Source organism: Theobroma cacao, chromosome 7 (assembly GCF_000208745.1).
Source record: "Theobroma cacao cultivar B97-61/B2 chromosome 7, Criollo_cocoa_genome_V2, whole genome shotgun sequence".
Classification (NCBI taxonomy): domain Eukaryota; kingdom Viridiplantae; phylum Streptophyta; class Magnoliopsida; order Malvales; family Malvaceae; genus Theobroma; species Theobroma cacao.
In genome coordinates, this window is record NC_030856.1 from 6,859,258 (window position 1) to 6,885,438 (window position 26,181).

General features: G+C 30.4%; 1 pseudogene; it reads right to left on the reverse strand.

Annotated features, from left to right (window-relative positions):
* LOC18594203 overlaps window positions 1-26,181 on the reverse strand; it is a 92,043-nt pseudogene that overhangs the window by 16,114 nt on the left and 49,748 nt on the right.

A 26,181-nucleotide genomic window follows, 5' to 3' on the forward strand; every position in this document is an offset into this window, starting at 1 on the left:
CTAAGTGAATAATGAGGAAGAATGGGATGTAATTCTAGGTGATTTGATTAAGAAATAATAGTTTTTGGTGTAGGAATTAATGAATTATGGAGAGAAAATTAAATAGGAAAAATCACGGAGTTAGTGTACTATTGTTGGTCGAAAGTTCCAAGAAAAACAGTGAAGATAAATTTTGCCTAATTGTGTGTTAATCAGTTGTTCTTGGTGAATTGAGGGATTGGAAAAGAAATGTAGCAAGTTGGAGTGAAATTGGACGCATTGGCCAATTTATTAGATGAAAAATCGACTTAGGCCAATACCGGGTCTAAATGGCTACCTGTGCATTTTTCATTTCATATCATGCATATATATCGAGCCTGAAATAGCTTATGACTGTTAGACACAATTTAATTGGAATATGTGTCATGGATTATGGTTAGGTGGTGAGCCATTGGATACGGGTAAAGGACTATACCCGCGGACTGAAAATAGGAGTATTTCTACTCCTAATATTGTGAGTGAACTTATTATCGTCTTAATTATCTAGAGTAGTTTTATACAATTGTGTGATTTTATAAAAAATGGGTTAAATGGTAAATTGCTATGTTTTAGGAGAAATTGTGATTTTATAAAATAATTTTATAAATTTTCTGGAAAATTAAATACTGGTTTTGAAAATAGAGTAATTGGAGAATGCCTGTTTATGTTATAAATTGTGTTTTAAATTATATGGCTTATAACAATATGTGGGCATGAATGGCAAAGTCGGTATTTGTATCAAAATTATATATACTATGTATTCAGCCTTGAGAGGCTAGATTGTGATAAATTGCCATGTCATGCAGATAAGGATTTTATAAATCAAGTGGTAGATAAAATAAAGATTAGCTACTACAGTGGCGGGGTTTTGTGGACCAACCTATTAGAGGGGCACGGTAAACTCTTTTATATTCTCACCTCGGTATTTTGGTGAGGTTTCAAAGAGATGAAGGGATAGAGCCTGTGAAATCACAAAAAGAAAGGTCAAGTTCTTCCATTTCAAGATTTCTAATTGAGTCTGGTAACTCCTCTGAGAAACTTGCTCTTGCAAGGGAGATAACCAGTGAGATTAGGATTACGGGTTAATATGATTTTTTCTAGATATGGAAAGCAGAAAATTTCACTTGGAAATTCCCCTTGCTGTAAACCTTTGACTTTAATATGATCAAATGTTTCCACATTAAGAAAAGTTATTAAATCAACATCTCAATGGTGACAGAAGCACTAGAACAAGGTGTAAAATAGTAGTTTGTGCAGAAAGGCAAATCAGAGAAGGTTTTGGTGCAAGACGGACTATATAGAATACTTGCCGGTTATGAATAAGAACATTGTTCACAAGCTTATTAGGCTTAGTTTGTAGGTAACATTTAGTTTCGGGAGTACATTATACAAGTGAAAACAAAGATTTGCACAATGAACATTAGTTTGCAGGCTTCAAACTTTTATTTAGGAACTAATTAAGTGAGGTGGTCTGGCCGTCTCCAAGGCCTGCAATGCCACCATATTGCCACAATGTAAGCAATAAGATTAGCCTGGATTGTTATAGTAACATATTTGGATCCTCTTCATTACGAACCAGCAATTATACAGCAATTATAGAATCAATGTGGTTTGCAACCCACCTCTTCACAGTCAAGAGTCCATTCCAGGAGCTGTCGCTTAGATTATTTGCAGCAATGAGTCATTTGGAAAATTTCCATAACAAAACTCATTGTTCTCAAGAAAAGATACATAGAAACCTCTAGGAGAAGGCCTATAAACATTTTGAGATATTTTGAATGGCTTTTGATTATAAATGTGCCATGCACAAAAGAAGTAGGGGTGAACAGAAAAGAAGCCATGATTAATGGTGGCTAGCTAGCAGCTTTGCTTGTTTAATATGCATTAAAGAAAAATGTTGGAGTTAAAATTTAAAACCAATGCTGAAAACTTTGTTAAAAATTTAGCACATAGCTATCTCAGCATTTCAGTTTTACCTTGAAAACAAAAAGTTAAATAATTAATAAAAACTGGTTAGCATATGCAGGCCGAAAAATTGACTTGTAAGCTAATAGTAGTGTAATAAAAGAATGATGAAAATCCAAAACTATTGTGCATCTAATTAATTTCTTCCCTCAAATTTTCTTTAAACGATTTGAAAAATAAACTTAAAAGGAAAAATATAGCTTCCTTAATCAATTTAGATAACCTGAGTAGACACAACATGAATTTCCTTATTATCTTTCTTATATATCAGAAGTTGCTGTAGCAGAAACTAAGGTTTACTTTAACGTGTAGTTGTGAAGATAAACAGAGATCAAACTATTATGAATACATTGTCTTATTGTGCTCTATTCCAATTTCTGTGTAATTATTTGAAATTTTCGAGAACTTTGAGATAACTTAAATCAGAATCAACCATCACTTGCTTAATCAAATCATCACCTTAATTTCTCACCATTTAAACCCCAATTTCATGACCCTCCATCACCTACTTTTATGTTATGTAATGTGTGGTGAGCAGGCCTAAGGCCCAAAGACATATGGAGTCCTATCAGAATGTTCGTATGTGACTTCAAGAATAGATATTCCATCTGTCCCAAAAAGGAGAGGCTATATATTCCCTAACAATTGTCAGCTGTCAAGGAAGGATACCAACCGTACGACTCTCTCTCCTTTCTCTCTCATATCCTCTCCCTCTCTTTTCTGTCCTTCTCTTCCCCCTTTGGTGAGTTCTTACTCACTTATAAAGCATCAGAAAAGGAATCACAAGAAAACCTCTGATGTCCCATTTTTGTGCAGGCCCAGACGCATCATCTCAACCCAGATCATCCCAGTCCATGTCCAACAACATCATGCATTTACAAAGACAAATCGAAAGTAATCTATGATATTTATTTATTCATATTGGTTGTTTCAAGACTATGCATCACCAATATTACATGGATAATCATATTAAAATATTATAATTAATTAACAATGTAACAAGTAGAACCTAATTGTGTCCTTAGTGTAGAATTCACTAAAAGCTTGAGCTATTACAAGTTAATGAAATACATAATTTAAAAAAAAAACACCTAATTTTTGGACACCTATAAAAGTTAAGTTATATTTGTAAAGTTAAGTTCAGAAATGTAAGCAATATAAACTAAATCTTATATCTCTATTACTGTTTCTTTAGGAGATTATATTTACAAATAAAAATTATAATTAAATTAAATAGCTTTGATATATATTATAACATAAAATAAACTTTTAAATAAACCAAAAGTTATACACCCATAAAATAGATCTATATAGTACAATAATAAATTTATTTGGACTGGATTATCATAGCATAACATAAAACTAAAGACAGTTATGAAAGTTCAATAAATTAAAGATAACATCTTAAAGCAACCAGCTTGCGAAGAAAAGAAAATCAAGGCAGGTACTCACCTCCAAAATAAAGAAAAAGGAAACAACCAATTATTGGGTAAAATAAAAGCATCTTCACTTTGATACGTTGAACCTGCACTCAAACTTCATTTTCTTGATTTGGGATTCAAAGGTATCCAATGGAAATGTCATCAACATGATGGTATTTTCATCAAGCCCTTTTGTTTGAATCCTTCAAAAACTTGATTTTGATCTTCTTCAGCTTAGCAACAACGTTTTTCATGTCAATCCTCTCTTCTGGCAACTCTTCTGAACATTCTAATGCCAATTGTAAAATAGACAATGCACAATCCTTTATTGCAAAATGTTCTCGCTCCTTGCTACTGATTAGCAAATTGGCATCTATAACTTGGGTTAATGCAAATGGTAACAACTCAGTCAACCAATGTTTTAAGCTCATTTCTCCAACAAACATTACATTCGTGGGCTTCTTTCTTGTTAAGGTTTCAATTAGAAGAATACCAAAACTGTACATGTCGCCTTTTACGGAAACAATTCCTTGTGTTCCGTATTCTACATGTAAGTCAATAAAACCATCGTCAAAGTATGCAATGATTTTACATGAATTATCGTAATAGATAAAGAAAAAGTCTAAAGTTTAAGCATTACCTGGTGCCATATACCCAATTGTTGCTAGTGTTAGGGTTTGTACCGTTGAATCCTCTTCACCTAACAGCTTTGCAATGCCAAAATCACCTAAATGTGCAACCATATCTTCATCTAATAAAACATTGCTTGGTTTTAAATCACAATGAGCCACAGGGATGGTCTGACCATGATGGAGGTATTCTAATGCAGATGCCACATCAATCATAATGTTCAACCTGTGCAAGATATCAAGAAAATAGTTATGAGAATACAACCACTTCTCGAGGCTTCCACTAGGCATGAATTCAAGCACCAAGGCTTTAAAATCAACATTGCAGCAACTACTGATGATTTTGACTAAATTCCGATGGCGAATGTTGCGCAAGACCTCACACTCAATGTCAAAGCTCTTGAATGATCCTTCTACCTCCAAATTAAAGACTTTTATGGCAATGTTCAATCCATCTGAAAGAGAACCTTGGTATACCGAGCCAAAACTCCCTGCACCAAGTAGTTTGCTTTCACAAAAACCATTTGTGGCTTGATAAAGCTCTTGGTATGAAATTCTTCTCCACTTTGCTAAACCAATCGAATTTTCTCGATCAATATTTTGCTTTGAATGCTTTCTTCGACTTTGAAAGAAAAAGACAATTAAGGCTAGAATTAATAGCGTTGAGCCAACTGGCAATAGAATAAATTCTATAAGCTTAGTAGCTTTCCTTGAATGTTTAACAGAATTTGTTTTGCACGGTGGGAGTTGCAGTCGAGGTACACCGCACAGCTCTTCATTCCCCATAAACAATTGAATTGAGTAGTTGGCAAAGGGTCCTCCATTAGGAATTTCTCCATGTAGTCTATTGAATGAGACATTCAAATACTCGAGATGCAAGAGTTTTTGCAAGGACTTTGGAATAATTCCAGAGAAATTATTCCTTGATAGATCCAAGAACTGCAACCCTGCCAGCCCACCAAATAACTCAGGTATAGATCCTTGAAATTTGTTACCAGATAATGAAAGATAAGTTAGGTCTTCCAGATCACCAATGCTCACCGGTATTTCACTTGACAATTGATTTTCGGAAAAATCAATAATTGTAACAACCTTCCACTTTCCAAAGTCAATTGGGAGAGCCCCACTAAGAAAATTGGAAGACAAGTTTAGTTCCAAGATATCTATAAGCCTTGTGAAGGTTGAGGGTATTGAGTTTGCAAACTTATTGGAGCCCAAATATAGATGCCTAAGCGAAACGAGATCGCCCAAGCATTCTGGTATTGGTCCAGCCAATTTGTTACCTGCGAGATACAAGAAGCCCAAACTCTTCAAACGGCATAACTCAGATGGAATGGATCCTTCTAAGTTATTGTCTTCAAGAGATAAACCTTGCAACTTTTCTAATCTTCCAATTGTGGTGGGAATAGATCCAATCAATTCATTGTTAGCTATGTTCAAGCTGATCAAGTTGATTAGTTTGCCAATCTCTCCAGGAATGTTGCCTCCAATGTTGTTGTCCGAAGCATCGAATTTTTGTAGAGAAATAGAGAGATTTCCTACAGAGATAGGAAGTTCACCATCGATCAATGGATTATTACTAAATTGCAAGATTCTCAAGTCTTTGCAATATGCTAAAGATGAGAGAAAGCTCAATTCTGGGGATGAAGGTGTGAGAGCCAAATTATTAAACTGTAGGTTGAGAAATTGTAGATCTCTTAGATTTCCGAGGTCATTGGGAATATATCCAGAAAATGAATTAGCTGACAAGTCAAGCTCTGTAAACTTAGAGGCATTAGAGATGGAGGCAGGTATTGTTCCATTTAACTCATTCAAACCAAGTAGAAGCACTTCAAGTTTTGGAAGCCAAAGTCTTGTGCTCCATGGAAGACAACCTGAGAGATGGTTTGAATCGAGTGCAATGATCCTCATAGTTGAGCTATTAAAGATACGAGGAGGGATATGTCCAGAGATACTGTTAGATTCAAAATTCAAACTTTCCAATTTTGGTAGGTTGCCTATCTCAAGTGGTATTCTACCTGCCACAAAATCAGAAGAGTCATTTGGATTTGTTCCAGTGATCTAGAAGTAAATAACAAAATTTATCATAAAAGTTTTATGCACATTTGTATTTTTATTTTTTATATTATAAATATATATAACAAATAGTGAAACAAATAAATTACTTTCAAAAGTGTTAGGTTAACAGTCCGTTGTAGAATTCCACCTGAATAATGAAATTGATCTATTAATTATTTTTAAAATTAACAACAAATTATATGGTCAATTTGTTTGTCAAACAGAACAATCAAAATTATAAAACGAAGTTTAGAATTTAGATAATACAAGGCAATATACTCTTGCACTTTGTGGTTAATTTATTATTTTCCTTTTCAATTTAAATAATATAATGAAAATATATTAGAAAAGTTGAAAAAAGAAAGAGCATAGATAAGTAGATAGTATATTTGAATTTTTGGTTAAATGATTCATGAACAGAATAGAAACAAAATTCTTGATTGTAATAGAAAAAGGAATTAAAAAAGGTGAAGCTCAATGGGAAAATTTAATTTAAATAAAAAAACAATGAGATTAAATAAAGAGTGTGACACTAGTACCAAAAACCAGAAAAATATAGAAAAGAAAGATGTGGAAAATCTAGATGATATCATAAGCCCAAAAAGAGGTAAAATATAAACTATCTGTTATGATTATTAGTTGATGTAACATAATTAGAGCAATTATTATTTTTTAATAAACAATTTTACATTTTTTCGTTTCACTGTAAAATAATATATAGTTTTTGTTTTCTAAAGTGTGTTTTCCTTATCTTAACTTTACATACCAAAAACAAATATTAAAATATACATAAACTTAAAAATGATCACAGTGAATTTAATAGTAGAAGTAATAAGTAATTAAAAAGAATTACTAATTGTAAATATGTGATAGTGTTAAAAACGTGAAACCCAATAAAAAAAATAGAATATTGTGAGAAAGAAAGGACTACAAATATGTTATAAATGCATCCCAATATTTATATTTCTTTTACCTTTGAGGTTGTTGTCTCTAAGATGCAGAAGCTTGAGCATAGTCAAATTTTCTATTTCTTTCGGTATTGTTCTCTCAAAATGATTATAAAATAAGAATAAATTTTTTAACTCTTGTCACTTGAATAAAGTCATTGAAATTGAACCATAAATGTGGTTAAAACTCCAATATAATCTTGCACTTTGAGAGATGATTTGTTATAATTTTTGGTTGATGCAATATAATCATAGGAAAATTTACAAAATTTAAGGGCACTTTCATCTTATTTTGTCCATTTGTGTGCCCAAGAGAAAAGGGAGGCATGGAACTTTGAAAGAAAGGGAGGGACGGCGGATAGGGCGGAGGAATAGGGGGAGGGGGGTTGACAAGTCGGCGAAGAAGGGGAGGAGCAGAGGAGAGATAGCAGGAAGAGTCATACCAGTTTAGACAAGTTTATTTAAATAATGTATGAGTAGTGGAAAATCACTCTTGACGAACTTTAAATCTTATACCTTACATCTAAAAGAAAAAGGATAAAATATACATAAATTAAAAACTAATCATATTGAATTTAATAGAAGATATAATAAGGAATTAAAAGAATTACAAGATTGCAAAAGGTTGCATTGTTATAAGAAAAAACCAATAAAAAAAATAATGGACTAGAAATATGTTAAAAATGCGTCACAATATTTATTTGGCTTTGTTTTCTTTAATTATTTATTTGGATTTGTTAATAACAAAATTAAAAAATTAATGATAAAAATTTTACACACATTAGGATTTATAAATAATATTATTCAAATATTTACAACAGTTGCAGCTATATAGAAACTAAACATACATGAGAAAAAAAATAACTTATTACCTGTCAGTTTATTAGAGGAAATATCAATCTTTTCTAAAAACGTTAGGTTACCAATTTGTTGTGGAATTTCACCTGCATAATGAAATTGATCCCTTGATTATTTTCAAATTGAACAACTTATAGGGCCCACTTGTTTGTCACATGGAACAATCAAAATTACTAAAGAAAGTTTAAAATTTAAATAATACAAAGCAATATAATTTATATAATATAATAAAAATAAATTAGAAAAAAATCTAAACCATCAACATAGATAAGTAGATAGTATATTTCAATTTTTGGTTGAATGATTCATGAATAGAATAGAAATAAAATTCTTGATTGTAAACAAAAAAGGAATTAAAAAAAGTGAAGATCAATGAAAATTTTTTTGGAAAGTCAGATGATTATATTTCACTAGAAAAAGGGATAAGGATATCCCATTACATCCTTTCAAAAAACCTGCATTCAAAAAAGGGCTGCAGCGAGCTAGAAGCTAAACAAAATAAGCAGCTCTATTATCAATCTATACAGCAACGGTACAATGACAAAAATTAATTTAAATAAAAACAATGAGGTTAAATAAAGAGTGTGACACTATTACCAAAAACCAGAAAAATATAGAAAAGAAAGATGTGGAAAATACAGATGATATCGCAAGCCTAAAAAGAGGTAAAATAAACTATTTGTAACGATTATTAGTTGGTGCAATATAATTAGAGCAACTATTATTTTGTAATAAAAAAATTTACATTTTTTCATAACACCATAAAATAATGTATGGTGCATGTTCACTAAAGGGTGTTTTCTTAATCTTAACTTTACATATATAAGAAAAAAGATAAAATATACAAAAACTTAAAAGTGATCGCAGTGAATTTAATAGAAAAAGTAATAAAGAATTAAAAGAATTACTAGATTGTTATAAGAGCAAACCCAATAAAAAAAGAAACTAAAATATTGTAGGCCCAAAAAGAGCAATAAAAGAAAAAGGCTTTGCTATCGTGAGAAAGAAAGGACTAGAAATATGCAAGAAATGCATTCTAATATTTATTTTTCTTTTACCTTTGAGGTTGTTCTCTCCAAGATAGAGGATCTCGAGCATAGCCAAATTTCCTATTTCTTTCGGTGTAGTTCCCTCGAAATGATTATAAGATAAGGATAAATATTTTAACTCTTGACACGTGAATAAACTTACTGGAATTGGACCAGAAAGGTGGTTAACACTCAAGTAAAGCCCTTTTAATTTAGGTAAACGATCAAACATATCTGATGAGATATGACTAGTGAGATTATTAAATGTTAAAGCAATATGCTGCAAGGAAGACATGTTGAGTGGGATTGAAGGTATGGAGCCAATTAGTTGGTTTTGGGTGAGACTAATCTTTACCAATGAAGATATGCTGAAGACTGAGGGAGGTATGGAGCCTGAAAGCTGATTCTTGTCCAAATATAAAATTCTCAACCTAGAAAGATTTCCGATCTCCATGGGGATATGACCTTGCAGATTGTTGTCATACAAGCTCAATAACTCTAGTTTTGACAAAAAGCACAAAGAAGACGGGATAACTCCCACGAAGTTATTACCGTCTAAACTCAAATTTTGAAGTTTAGGAAAGGAACCAAACCAGGATGGAATTTCTCCGTTGAAATTGTTGTTACTCAATAGTAGAGATTTCAACCGGCGCAAATTAGCCAACTCGATGGGCAACGAACCATGAAAACTGTTGTTTGCAATGTTGAGGAAAGCAACGAAAGACAGATTTCCCATGTCTGGTGGTATGGTACCAGAGAGATTCATGCCAAATAGATCCAAAGCAATGACTCTGTGGTGTCGAGATCCGCAAGTGACACCAACCCAATTGCAAATAGAGGTAGCAGTTGACCAGTTGGTAGCCAGAAGATCACTGTTGGCACGGGCTTTTAGTGCAAGAAGAGCCAACTGGTCTGTGCTGATGTTGGTTGTTGCGGATTTGATAGAGAATGAAACCCCAAAATTAGGCAGCAGCACCACCACCACCACCATAAGAGCCAGAATGAACCGAGTGTTTCCCATGACGCTATGTAGAAGTGGAGCTTGTGAAAGGAACATTTTGAATTATATGTGGAAAAGATGATGTTTCTTTTTCAATATATATAGAAATTGTCAAAATTGTGGTAGGACATATTTCCACTTGCACCCTTCCACAGTGAGAAAATTTACCACTTGCATATTGGAGAGAATTCTTAGAGAGCAATGTTATCATTTCTTACTCATTTTTATTGACATATCTAAAGGTCAAAAAAAAGTATTCTTATTTATAAAATTTATTACAATATCAAATTACATAAGCAAAAGTAACGCTCTTCCTTTTCATAAATCTCATCGTACTCTTAAACTACGATTAAAGCCTGAGATTTCAAGTTAATATTGCATATTTTAATTACCGGCGTATTGGTTCAAATAGCAAGTAGGAAATTCTTTCATAGCTCTATAACAGTAATTCTGTCTTGAATCTCTAGAAAAACAACAGAATAAACTCTTTTACTATCTTGTGAGTATAAGAGCTTTCAGTATCTTGTAAATAAATATAAGAGCTTTCAGTAAGTATTGGCCCCTTGGACGAATAAGCACCAAAGAAACCAGTTTATTTGATTAAATGTCCAAAAAAAATGGTACTTAAATAAAACATAACATTTTTTATTATTAATTATCATATCTCTCAAAAGAAAGACATAAAATTGAAAAATTATCCACACTTTGAGGAGTGCTAATGGTGTAGTTGATCAATTGGTTAAAGATGGCATATAAAGGGAGAACAATTTGTTAAACATCATTCTGTAAGCTTGAAGTTTGTTTCAGTTATGATTGTGGTATTTTAATGGTTTGCTAATAATTGAGTTCCCACATCTATTTTCTCCTATAAACAAATATCTATTTTCTCTCATTTCCCACATCTTATTAATTCTCAACTATTTATATCATTTCTCATTAAAAATATGTAAAAGTCAAGATAATTAATAAAATGACATATTCTCTCACTTCTCTAATATTATGTACCTAACAAATCTCTGTTTTTTATCACTTTCCAATTCCCACAATACTATTAATTCTCAATTATTTCTCCTATTTTCAATCAACGTAATATATATTTAATGATCTCCAACTAACGATAAATTTTTTTTTAATTTCAATGAAAAAAAAGCCTTATTTGCATATTTAGATGCTTTAGGCCTTTAAGGTTATTGTGTTACCCCTGGTTATTTTTAATTGTATTTTGCAGCTAATATGAAATATGTTTTATGTTATCCCCATATTATGCTGCCGGTTCTGCTCCCAGTATATGCTTGACTACAGACAATGACTTTTTAAGAATTAGCTGGTTGCAGAGGATGATTAATGAATTGTGCAAATATGGTTATTGACTTGACTTCAATGGGTTTTTTTTTTTTTAATTGGAGGAAGGTGGATTTGAATCTTGCTTTTTAGGTATGGGAATTATGCACCAACCAATGCGCCAAATGCTAAAGTATTACTTGGCTTCTATGGTTGAGCATTCTGGTTGGGTATTATTATAAGTAACAGTACTGTTTGGGAAAGCGGGTGATTATTTAAGCTCTTGTGGTTTTTCATCATTGGTTTTTGGTGGTGGGTTACTTTGTTTCCATTTCTTATTAGGACAGTCTAATGGTTAATATGTTGGTTCATAGCATGTTCATTATTAGCTTCATTTCTGTAATGGGATTACCCCTGCTTCATTTTAATAATAATAAATAATTTTTTTAAAAAATAATTATGTATGAATAAATTACAGCAAGAAATCCACTATAATTCCAAACCCATAGAATAGAAAACTGCTAACTAGTCATGCATAGTGAGATCAAGTCTCTGAGCAATGACTTAATTTAGACTTTGTCGACCACTTCATCCGAAATTCCAGAAGTAAGTCTTCGTTAATCACTTCATCCAAATTTTTCAAAAACAAAAGCAAGTCTTCGTCTACCACTTCATCCAAAATTCTCAAAAAAACCAAAAGCAAGTCTTCGTCCACCACTTCATCCAAAATTCTCAAAAAACCAAAAGCAAGTCTTCATCATCGACATCGAAAGCCTCTTCTAAGGATACGTTTAATTGGGGTCAAATCTTTCTTATTTATTACACTAAAATGGACTTAAGATCTGTAAGTCTACAACAAGAATTTCGAATACTAATTTGCAAGATTTGACTAGTTGACCCAGTTTGATTCTATTCTAGACTTGACTACTACTTGACCTTAACAAACGTGTAGGAACCTGTGAAAGGAAAGCTTTTGAATTACATGTGGAAAAGATTATGTTTCTTTTTCAATATATATATTGAAATTGTCAAAATTGTGTTAGGATCTACTTCCACATGTACCCTTCCACAGTGAAAGAAAATTTACCACTTGTTGGAGAGAATTCTTAAAGAGCAATTAATGTTATCATTTCTTATTCATTTTTATTGACATATCTAAAGGCCAAGAAAAAGTATTTTTATTTATAAAATTTATTACAATATCAATTTAATTTTTTATACATATAGTACACAATTACATAAGAATTACATAAGGAGAGGTAACTCCTATTTCAAATCAAATATTGCGTAAAGATGGTTTGTATAGAAGGTGGGTTTTTCTGATCTGTTGTAGGCTTCCTTATAGGTGGCAACGTTACTGATTTTAGGATATTCTGCAATACAAAGGCATAATATCTTGAAATCAGGATTTTACATATTTCCTTCATTAATAAAACATCTCCATAATTTTTTTTTAAATGTTGGCCCAAAAAATAAAAGAATCCTAAGTGAGCGTTTGACTTAGTTTATAGAAGTGATTTTCTACTGAAAAAGCAGAAACAATATATTTCGTTGTCAAAATTTTAAAATTTTTGGTTTAAGTGGAAAGTTCATTTGGTGTTTTAGATGAAATTATGAATCAAAAATCTTTTTCATATTTTTGGTCCATCAAATTAAAACTTCTTCAAAAATATTAATGTACAGTAACAAATATTTTATGGAATTTTTTTATAATTTTACCTTACTATTCAATAATTCATAAAACTAAGATATCAGGAAACATGTCAAGCCCAACCTTATAAAATACTTGTCATGTCATTTATGTGATTGACAATATGCTTGCGTACTTGGAAAGCCTCGAAAGAAAAAATCGTTAAAAGACGCAATGTACCAAATGGTACAATTAAGTTAATTTAACTCTCGAACTAGATCAAATAGAGAAATTAAAATGTAATTAAGAATTTTAAAGTCCCATAGTGGTTTAATATGGTGATTTGGAGCTCGAGAATCAATTTGGAGTCAAAACAAAATTTTCACTATTCAAGGGTAAAATGGTCATTTGCCACTTGGGGACAAAATGAGAATTTTAGAAAAGATTTTTTTGGCCCCATTTGACTTATTGGAGTATGATTTGAGGTTTAGAAGTGAAAAATTTTAATTTCGGTATAATTTAGAGTATAGAGGCGAAATGGTAATTTTACCACCTCGGGGGCAAATCAGTAAATTTTCACCCCCGACACTTATCAAGACCAAGAGATTTTATTCATCATGGAAATGGATAAACATGAGAAATGTGTGGTGGAGAATTAAAAAATTAAAAGTCAAATATTTAAAATTTGAACCAATAAGGAAATGCCATGTGTCATGTTTTTATTACTTTATTGTTTCTTTATAAAAAGGCATAAAAATCAGCCCATTTCTCCCATAATGGTCAACCAAACCAGAAGAGAAGAGAAATCAAGGAAGAACAAACCCTAGGTGGAGAAATTCAAGGGAAAATTGGTGAAAATTCAAGGAAACAAGTGACAAAAGGTAAAATTTCTTGATTTTGACTTATGATATACCTTTCCCATGCATTTCTCCTCATTTTTTATCGTTNACTCTAGACACGGTGAGTAACCTTACCATCATTTTAATTATCTAAAGTATGTTTTTATTCGGTTTTGGTGAATTTTATGAAAATGAGTTCAAATGGTAAATTTTTATGTTTTGTAAACAAAATGAGTTTAAATGAAAATATTTTATAAATTGTCTTAAAACCAAATAACGATTTTGAAAATAGAATAATTGGAGACCACTTGTTATGAATTAAATTTATTACTTGAATCGAATAGCTTATGACAGTATTTGCATGAATGGCTGAATTGATATTTGTGTTGAAATATATAAAATATATATTTAGCCTTGAAAGGTTGTGAATTGCAATAATAGTCATATCATGTTATTGAATTTTATTGTATGGTGGGTTTGACCTGCTGCAGTGGGCTGGATTCTGTGGACTAGCCTATTAGAGGGGCACGAAATCCTATTATATTTTTACCTTGGTTGGAGAGGCGAGTAGGGTAACTATTGAGGTATAACTTTTAGAGTTCACTTCGCGCTAAACCATTACGTGAAGGGGAACTCGGCCAATGCCAAGGAACGACTATATTTTCAAAATAAAAACATGACTTTTTAATAGCCTTGGCGGACTCAGTTGGGATAGCCCTCGGCCAAGGTATCCCAGATAACTTAGTATAATAATAATTTTTGGCATGAGCCAAGCTTTTTAAGAAATTCATAAGCCATACTGATTACTTGCTTTAAATAAATTGATTTCATTTGGTTGAACTAAGTTGAAAGATGATAAATTACAGTTTGATGAAATGTTTTACTAGTCTCCTTTTACTCGACTTTAGATATTTTGAGTGATGTTTGTTTACTCACTAGGATTTTATAATCTCACCACTCTCCTTTCCGCCCATTTCAAGCTCAGAATAGATTGTAGATAACTGATATCGGTGAGGATTACAATTGAACTTGCCACATCCAAAAACTGTAGGTTCATTTCTTTTGATACTTTTGGTCATTCGTGGGCCCACGTGTCACTGTAAATTAATTCTATACTTTGGTTATCTGCATTACAGTATGTAGGAATTTATTTCGCTTTTACACTATAAAAATTATTTGTGCAGTGTTCTTAAAATATTGTTTTATGTGAAAATTGAATATTTTATTTAATACTTTTATTTTATTCTAACAGTCATAATTCCATTTTAAATGAATGTTTTAGACATCCAAAATTTTTTTTGATTATGAAATATGTGTTTTCCACTTACATACTATATTTTTAACTGATTTTGAGATTTTTGGGATAAATGACAAAAAAATACCTCTGTGAGACAAAAATTATTTTTTTATTTGTTTTTGTTGGAAACAATTTAAAATCTTTTAGAATGTGATATTTGGAAATGGTTACTCACAAGGAAAATGAGAAGCTGATATTAAAGTCTTGAGGGGTTCCGGTTGACATTCCGGTTAATGAATGTCGATCGAGACATCGCGGCGGTTGTCACTGGCTCGATGGGAGTTCCGAGTCATGACAAACAATGCTCAAGTGTAAATTTCATTAAAATTTCTTCTAGAATATACACGTAGGTCAGAAATATCTCAAAATGATATTTATAAAATAAAAACATAGTATCTTTTTTTTTTTTATGTATGATATAAATTAAACTAGGAAATATAGTATAATTTTAAAACCATAGAATGGAAAACTGCCAACAAGTCAAGCATAGTGAGATCAAGTCTTTGAGCAATGACTTAATTTAGACTTGTTGACCACTTCATCCAAATTTCCCAAAAGAAAAAAAAAAAACAAGCAAGTCTTGGTCATTCACTTCATCCAAATTCTAGAAAAAAAAGAAAATCTTTGTCAACCATATCCCCAACAAAATTTATTTTAATTAAATGTTATACACATCTAACATAATTCTTGTGAAAAAAAATTACAAGCTCTTTGCTTAGGTGTTTATATTTTACTGTCTGCCTGGACATACTCTTAGATTCCTTTGTTTAACATATTGATTATTAATACATGTTCTTTTGGACTTTTGGCCCTTTAAGGAGAAAGAACTGAAGAATACATGTTCTTGATTTATTGCAAACTACGATTTGAATCATGCAGCCAGTAATTAACAACTACTAGTGAGGCCTAATCACATATTAAGCAAAATTAATAATCAATTGGAGGTATTAATTATGCCAGTGATTGCTACGCACACCATCAACACTGAATTTTACTTGTTGATGTTCCATAATAGTGTAGGCAATCTTCAATAAGAAATTCCTAGGTCGTCTAAATTTTTTTGATCTAGTTTCTCCAAAAAACAGAATGTGTTGCTTGAAATCATTGTTGAAGCTTCTTTTACAAATTAAAATAACATAGGGGAAAATAAGTAGTATACGTCAGAATAAATTGTTCTCTTTAAAAAAAATACCAAATAGTAAATTTCTAATGTTTTGATCCTCCATCAGATCATAAAATGGTCTTAACTTCGGTCTCATTCCCACTATAATTCTTCTCACAACTTTGTCAAAATGAGTAAGTGCACCCGTCAAGCATGGCATCAGAAGCCTCTTCAAGAACTTGTCTAATTGGGGTCAAATCTTTCTTAATTATTACTCTAACATGGATAAAAGTTCCGTAAGTTTACAACAAGAATTTCGAATACTAATTTGCAAGAGGTGCCAGTTGAGTCAGTTTGATTCTATTCTAGAATCGACTACAACTTGACCCCAACAAACGTGTAGAGCAAAATGCACCAGACACGTCACAAAAAGGCATGGGCAATCGGACCTAACAACCGTGTTCGTAAATAATCTCCCACAAGGAGTAGATTGGAGGTGGTTAAAACTATATGTAAAAATCATTGCAAACTCCTAGATGTTTATATCCCAAAAAGAAATCCAAAAAAGCGTGTTGAATGTTCTAGTTATATAATACTATTACCTATTAGAAAGCACACATTTAAATTCAATCTCTTTCATACAGTTGTTTTTCAATACTATTATATAGTACTATTACCTAGTTAGACTATAATATCTAGTTAAGAGTTATATCTATTTAAGTAAATTAAATTGTGATTCTTGGCCTCAAAATTAGAGATCAAAATTCTTATTTCAAGTTCTTAATTTTTCAAATTATTACAATGAAAGTATGTACTACTACCCTTTTCATTAACATTTTTTTTTTTAAAAAAAGGAGAGTTTTATTAGCCTAACAACCGATATACCAATGATAGTCTCTAGCTGAAGCTTCCAAAGACTCCCATTGGCATAAAATTCGGCTTGGCGAAAGGAATCTGAACAAAGATAAGACCTTACTGCTCACATAGTTTGACATTGTTTTGAGTTGTTTGCATTTTTCCCCCTTTCCAGTTCTTTATAATTGGATTTCTGAAACTTGATTCATAATTTCCATCAACACTTTAACTAAAGATCGTTTATTATACAAGTATGAATTTAATTAACAAGTTTTTTTTTCACTTTTTTAAATGCTTTACTTTTTTCAACCATTTACATTACCAACTACGTTTAAATTGAAAAATGAACTGAGAAGTGGAGACATCTCTTTTTCAAGTCTTTGCAAAATCTTTTAAATTGTTTTATATTAATGAATTTCAAGTCAAATCTTCTCAACTTGAAAATTTATGCCTGGAATCAAAATTAAATTAAGGGAATAAAAGGGAAAGTATATGTGTCGTGTTAGAATGAAAAGCATCAAGGCCGCTGCATCCTATCCCATCTGAGACGTTAGTAGGAATTGCATATTTTTCTTGATTTCTCATTTGATGTCTACTTTTATTTTAGGTTTATTGGGATCTACTAATTAGACCCAAATCTCAGTAGAGACACAAAACTAATTCATTTTAGAATTGCAACTCATTACTGTTTAACTCACTTGATGTGATAATAAAAATTAAAAGTTATTGAATAAAGGAATTCTTTATTGTAGATTACAGCTAATTCAGGCCTTCTTCAAAGAAACTTAAGAAATTATAATGATTTTCACATTTTGGGGTTATCACCAAAAAGATAATTTTTTTCTTTTTATTATTTTTCAAGAAAAAGAGAAATATTTCAGAAGTAAGAATTCACGTCAAAAGCAAGCCGTGTGTGACGGGATGGCACTTAACAGTATTAAAGGAAAAGGTTCAAGATGATAGAAAGGAAAGGAATAAGTAAATTGATGGAAAAGTGTATAAGCATGCTTTTCTCATCCTTCCATTGCCTTTTCAAGTTAAAAAGCACCTAATAAAAGTTAGAATAACAATATTTTTTATTATAAAATAAAGAAGAGAATGTAGATTTAAAATTATTTTTATATACATTGTCAATGAAATTTTTATACTCTACAATCAGAGTTAGAAAGTTGTCATGTATTAGATTTAACTAAATTATATTATAAATTAATTAATAAATTAATTAATAAATTATATTATATACTTTAATTAATAAATTAATAATAAATAAAGCAACATATGAAAATATTATAACTTTTTTTGGTCCTAAAGAGTAGGGTTCGAGTCTCTCTTCCCTTAATTATATAAAAAAATCCATTTCAAGTCTTCATGATTTGTGCTCTTTGAACTTTTTTAAGTCTTTTGTTTAGCACAATATCTTTTAAACATTCAAGCCAAATCTTTTTTAGGTATTTTTTATTGGCAAAGGAGCAAAACAAGTTTTTAACAATCATAATTGAAAAGTCAAAAGAATATTTTAATGATTCGAACTTGAGATGCAATTAAATTCTTATAAATTAATACTTTTGAGATCATAAAAAATTATTATTAAATTGAAATATTATTTTATCATTAAATTAATAATTAATTAATTTATATAATAATTAAATTTTTTTATGCTTAATTGTTGTAAAAATTAGTCATTTGGCATCAGCCTTGACACTGGAGCCTGTTTCACCCAAATGTACACATAAATTCTTATTATTATAATTTGGTTGTTGGCCCCCAAATTAGAGATCAAAATTCTTATTTCAAATTATTATAATAAAAGTATGTACTACTACCTTTTTCATCAAATTTTTAGTTTTCAATATCCAAATAAACAAAAGGTTAACACTGTTTTGAGTTGTTTGTATTTTTTCCCTTTTCATTTCTTTAATATTATTTTTTCATTCATTACTTATCGTTCGAAAAGATAGAATATAAATAATAATAATTGGATTTCTGGAACTTGATTCATAGTTTCCATCAACACTTTAACTATAAAACCGTTTATTATACAAGTACAAATTTAATTAACAAGTTCTTTACACTTTGTTTTTCCATTATTACCCATTTTAATTTGTTGTTTAGGATGTTAGTATTTGATTGAGTATTAAGCTCAATAAGATATTTTAGATTTTTAAATGCTATACTTTTTCGAACATTGACATTACCTATACCACTCTTAAATTGACAAATGAAGTACCTGAGAAGTGGAGACATCTCTTTTTCAAGTCTTTTTAAATTGTTTTATATCAATGAAATTCAAGTCAAGTCTTCTCAACTTGAAAGTTTATGTCTAGAATCAAACTTAAATTAATGGAATAAAAAGGAAAAGCGTATGTGCCGTGTTAGAAAGAAAAGCATCAAGGCCACTGTATCCTATCCCATCTGCGACAGTTAGAAGGATTTGCATATTTTCCTTGCTTTCTCATTTGGTGTCTATTTTCATTTTAAGCTTATCGGGATGTGCTAATTAGACCCAAATTTCAGTAGAGACACAAAACTAATTCATCTTAAAATCGCAACTCATTACTGTTTAACTCACCTGACATCTCTTTTTCAAGTCTTTGCAAAATCTTTTAAATTGTTTTATATTAATGAATTTCAAGTCAAATCTTCTCAACTTGAAAATTTATGCCTGGAATCAAAATTAAATTAATGGAATAAAAGGGAAAGTATATGTGTCGTGTTAGAATGAAAAGCATCAAGGCCGCTGCATCCTATCCCATCTGAGACGTTAGTAGGAATTGCATATTTTTCTTGATTTCTCATTTGATGTCTACTTTTATTTTAGGTTTATTGGGATCTACTAATTAGACCCAAATCTCAGCAGAGACACAAAACTAATTCATTTTAGAATTGCAACTCATTACTGTTTAACTCATCACTTGATGTGATAATAAAAATTAAAAGTTATTGAATAAAGGAATTCTTTATTGTAGATTACAGCTAATTCAGGCCTTCTTCAAAGAAACTTTAAGAAATTATAATGATTTTCACATTTTGGGTTTGTCACCCGAAAGATAACTTTTTCTTTTTATTATTTTTCCAAGAAAAAGAGAGATATTTCAGAAGTAAGAATTCATGTCAAAAGCAAGCTGTGTGTGACGGGATGGCACTTAACAATATTAAAGGAAAAGGGTCAAGATGATAGAAAGGAGAGGAATCAGTAAATTGATGGAAAAGTGTATAAGCATGCTTTTCTCATCCTTCCATTGCTTTTTTAAGTTAAAAAGCACCTACTAAAAGTTAGAACAACAATATTTTTTGTTATAAAATAAAGAAGAGAATGTAGATTTAAAAATTATTTTTATATACATCGTCAATGAAATTTTTAAACTCTACAATCAGAGTTAGAAAGTAGTCATGTATCACATTTAACTATATTAATTTAATTAATAAATTAATATAATAATAAAGCAACAGATGAAAATATTATAACTTCTTTTGGTTTTATGCTGTTTGGGGTTTATTTTGCTTTTATTTTACTTCTTTGTAATTTTAAGCCTAAAGTTATTTTGACTTTGACACATTACAATAAAATTGCATACTCTTCAGAAAAAAAATTAAATCTTAGAAATGTTTCTGTAGACATGGTTTGTGAGCATATAATTTCTTAAGCAAGCTACTTGTATTGCTAGTTTCTTCATCCTCCATTAGTACTATAGGTGATTATATAGGTGCATTACATGTACATATACTTTTATGTGTTTGCGAAAGTAATTCTAGAACAAAAACCAATTTTTTCTTTTTTCTTGAAAGGTGATTTTATTAGTACTAAAACCAATATGCCATCCAAAGTCTCTACGCAATCACTAAAGAGTACTTCTGTTGACAATAATTTGACTTATGCATCATCAAGGCCTATGGGATCTCCTCATGAAAATCTTTACAATTGATATTACAGCAGCATAAAACCATGGAGGACCAAATAGGAATTTAGTGAAAAAGTGATTATAGCAATAAATAATATTATCACCAATGGTAAGGTTGTTAAATGTACCTTTTATTAAGTCTAAAGTTATTTTTAACACGTTCATACATTTAATTTTTTTTTGAAAGATTGAAGATTCATTCATAACAGGGGAAGAAAATCTCCCTTGAGAGAACAAATTATGACAGTGATTTGTACACTATGCCTGGAAGCAAAAAGCAAGCATGAAAGCCAAATCACCTGTAACTCTTTACGTAGAAAGGCCCTACCTATACAGAATTCACACTAGCCAACCGGCAATAGATCCACAAAAGGAACAGATCCACACTCTGTAAGCATTCACAAGAGCTCCAACAAAGCAATACAAAAGCATCCCCAGAAAAGCACACACGAGGATTCACACCGCTAAACCAACCATTCGTTTCACCAGTCAGTCCAGGGAAACACACAGAAGTCGCAATAGAGGAAGAATAACAGAAAGGGGACTTATCTCTCAATTAGCCGACAGCTCCCCTCACCTCTTATCCACCGAAAATTCTCAATAGCTTATTCTTTGAATAAAATAAAATAAAAACTAGGGAAAACGTAAAATGAGTAAAGTAGTGTCTTGCAAGATAGAAAAGCATCAACCATGCTGTCCAGTTCACATTTCAGAAATGCCCTTTTTTATGGGGGGTCGGGGTGCAAATTCAACTGTTCTTTTCAAGAAAGCACCAGTAATTACACAGCTTCTTAATGTTCCATAATTGGAACATATATTCTTAAGATATGTATTCGACTTGTATTGACATAGCATATTCTTATTGATGTGGTGTTGAATCTGATGATTTGACATTCAAGAATGATGCAATAATTAATGCTATTGTGACGTTGATCAAACACATACATGGATTTTAAGTGATGATGTGATGTTGATGTGGTATTACTATGTTGCTGAGACATTTTTATAAGAATTTAGAAATAAAAAACTACAAAAATGCTTTAAATAAAATAAAAATAAAAAGCCACCAATATTTGTCTAGGAAAAATTTTATATGATTTAGGGGCCCAAACTTACAAAATAAAAAAAAAATAGAAGATTAGAATCTTATCAAGATAATTCCCTTTTTTTTTCTAGTTATTCCAAAACGGAATCTATTGCTTGAAATTACTGTTGAAGCATACTTTAGGTTTAGGATACCAGCTGAGGGAAAAATTGGTCAGAACTTGATTTTGAAATGCTTTGCAATTGCTCTTGCATCATATCATAGTTAACACCATCATGATTCGTGTCTCATTCCAACTACAACATTAAGTACCTTATTCCTCCACGTAAAAGAGAGAAAGTTTTGAAGAAAACACAATACATATCATTTCGACCTTCGAAAATTGTGCATTTAGTTCATTGGTTGGTGCATGATTTCTTGCCTAAAAAAAAAGATTCAAATCCCCCTTCTCTTAATTATAAAAAAAAAATCATTTCAAGTCTTCATGATTTGTGCTCTTTTAACTTATTTAAGTCTTTTGTTTAACACAATATCTTTTAAACATTCAAGCCAAATCTTTTTTAAGTATTTTTTATTGGCAAAGAAGTAAAATAAGTTTTTAACGATCATAATTGAAAAGTCGAATGAATATTTTAACAATTCAAACTTGAGATACAATTAAATTTTTATAAATTAATAATTTTGAGATCACAAAAATTTCTTAATTAACTGAGATATCATTTTATCACAAATTAATAATTTATTAATTTATACAATAATTAAATTTTTTTTATGCTTAATTGTTGTATAAATTAGTCATTTGGCATCAACCTTCACTACAAAAAAATGAGTTTTAAGAACACTTATTTAGGCGACATATTTTTTTGTATAGTAAAATTTTAAAAAGTGTAGCTATTTAAACTTTTAACTTCACTTTTTTCACATTTAGTAGCAATATAAGAAAGTGCAACCTTTGTTAATGTACGCAATTCCTATCGTTACATTTTATTTATAATGCATCTAAAAATTTATATAATGAGGTTAGATCTACAAAAATGTTCTAAAAAATATTTAAAAAAGTGTTATTAAAAATATTTTTAGTAGCACATTTTAAAAATGTGTTGTCTTAGGTCAAATTTGTTGTAGTGCTTGATACTGGAGCCTGTTTCATTCAAAATACACTCACAGCAACAATCACATTACATAATTTGTATATATCTATTTATGTATATTAAATTGTGGTTCTTCACCTCCAAATTAGAGATCAAAATTCTTATTTCAAATTATTATAATGAAAGTATGTACTACTGCCTTTTACATCAAATTTTTAATTTTCAATATCCAAATAAACAAAAGGTTAACATTGTTTTGAGTTGTTTGTATTTTTTCCCTTTTCATTGCTTTAATATTATTTTTTCATTCATTACTTATCGTTCAAAAAGATAAAATATAAATAATAATAATTGGATTTCTGGAACTTGATTCATAGTTTCCATCGACACTTTAACTATAAAACCGTTTATTATACAAGTACAAATTTAATTAACAAGTTCTTTACACTTTGTTTTTCCATTATTACCCATTTTAATTTGTTGTTTAGGATGTTAGTATTTGATTTAGTGTCAAGCTCAATAAGATATTTTAGATTTTAAATGTTTTACTTTTTCGAACATTGACATTACCTATACTACCTTTAAACTGACAAATGAAGTACCTGAGAAGTGGAGACATCTCCTTTTCATGTCTTTGCAAAATGTTTTAAATTGTTTTATATTAATGAATTTCAAGTCAAGTCTTCTCAACTTGAAAGGTTATGTCTAGAATCAAATTTAAATTAATGGAATAAAAAGGAAAACCGTATGTGCCGTGTTAGGAAGAAAAGCATCAAAGCCACTGTATCCTATCCCATCTGAGACAGAAGGATTTGCATATTTTCCTAGCTTTCTCTTTTGGTGTCTATTTTTATTTTAAGCTTATTGGGGTATGCTAATTAGATCCAAATCTCAGTAGAGACACAAAACTAGTCCATCTTAAAATCGCAACTCATTACTGTCTAACTTACCTGACATGATAATAAAATAAAAGTTATTGAATAAATGAATTCTTTATTGTAGATTATAGCTAATTCAGGCCTTCGTCAAAGCAACTTTAAGAAATCACAATGATTTTCACATTTTGAAGTCGTCACCAAAAAGATAACTTTTTCTTTTTATTTTTTTTCCAAGAAAAAGAGAGATAGCTCAAAAGCAAGAATTCATGTCAAAGCCAAGCCGTGTATGACGAGATGGCACTTAACAATATTAAGGGAAAAGCTTCAAGACGATAGAAAGGAGAGGAATTAGGAAATTGCTGGAAAAGTGTATAAGCATGTTTTTCTCATCATTCCATTGCTTTTTCAAGTTAAAAGGCACCTACTAAAAGTTAGAATAACAATTTTCTTCCTTATATTTTTGTTTTCACTATTTAACTCACCTGATAAAAAATGAATAATTTAAAAATAAGATTTATCAATTTATGATAAATCAATTTATTCATAAATATAATATTCAATATTGAATCAATTTATGATACATCAATGAATGGTATAAAACAAACGAAAAGTAAGAATAATATAACATCAAAATTGAATATTATAAAGTAAATTTTTTTAAAATTGATTTTATTAGCACTAAAAACCAATATGCCATCCGAAGTCTCTACACAATTGATAAAGACTCCTGTTGATATATAATTCTAACTTATGTATCATGAAAATCCTTACAATTGATAATATTAGAGCAGCATAAATAAAACCATGGTGGACCAATTAGGAATTAGTGGAAAAGTGATGACAGCAATAAATAATTTTATCATTCATGGCAAAGTTGTTAAATGTATCCTTTATCAAGTGTAAAGTTACTTTTAACGCATTCTTTCATTTTGATACAGTGATTGATGTAACTAAATCAGATTTCTCTTTCTTTAAATAAAATAAAATAAAATAAATGTAAAATGGGCTAAGTAATGTCCTGTTAGATAAAAAAGCATGGACCATGCTGTCTAGCTCACATTGCTGAAAAGCCGTTTTTTATAGGGGCTGGGGTGCGACTTCAACTTTTTGTTTCAAGAAAGCACCAGCAACATAGATTTGACAATTTGTGTTAACGTGTCGTAAACGTATCAGATAGGATTAAACACGAAATATGTTAAGGTTAAACACGAACACGACACATTTAACATTCGTGTCTTAAATTTGAAACACGTACATGTACACGTTTAATACACGTGTAACACGACATGACATGATTAACACGTTTATTAAATGTGTTAATACACGACACGACACGATTAATAACACGTTTAACACGATCAAATAAAAATATTTACAATTAAATATAATTTTATTATTTAAATTTAAAATCTATAATTATAAAAATAATTATAATAAAACAAAAATAATAATAACATCAAATAATCACTAAAAGTTAAAAATTAGGATTGAGCATGTATAATTATATTATACCTTTTATAAAATTAAAAAAACTTATTAAAATAATTATTTAAAATTATTTATATAACATTAAAATAGTTTTTAACTATTAATTTTTAATAGGTTAATAAATGTGTCACGTATACACGTTTAAACACGATAACACGATTAAGTAAACGTGTTTAAACATGTTTGTCGTGTCAAACATGTTAAGACATAAAAATTTTCGTGTCTTAACGCGTCTGATACGATTAGACACGAAACACGTTAACACTAAACCCAAAACCTGTTTAACCCATATCTTCTCGTGTCGTGTTCAAAATTGCCAGGTCTACAGCAACATCACAAGATATAAACTAGTTTTACACAGCTTCTTAATGTTCCATAACTGCTATTCTTTTTTTTTTTTTTCTTCTCCTTCTGGGCGTTCCAAAAAGGAATCTGTTGCTTGAAATTACTGTTGAAGCATACTTTTGTTAACACCATAATTCCCAGCTGAGGGAAAAATTAGTCAGAACTTGATTTTGCAATTGCTTCTACATCAGATCATAGTTAACACCATCTTGATTTCATGTCTCCTTCCAAGTTCCAACTACAATATTAAGTCTGAGTTTGGTCTTTATCTCATTTGTCTTGTTGATCTTTTGTTTTGGTTTTGTTCTGGCTGAAGTTGAGTCTGGTTTGTATTTTCTTTGTATTTTGTTCTTCATATGGGTTGCTGCAGATTTTTGGTTGTTCCTTCCGGGAAATGTTCGTTCCCCTGTTTCATTAATTAATGAACTTTTACCTTTCAAAGAAAAAGAAAAAGAAGCCTACTAAATAACTTGAGATATATGAAAGGTCTATTATGTTTTAATACAT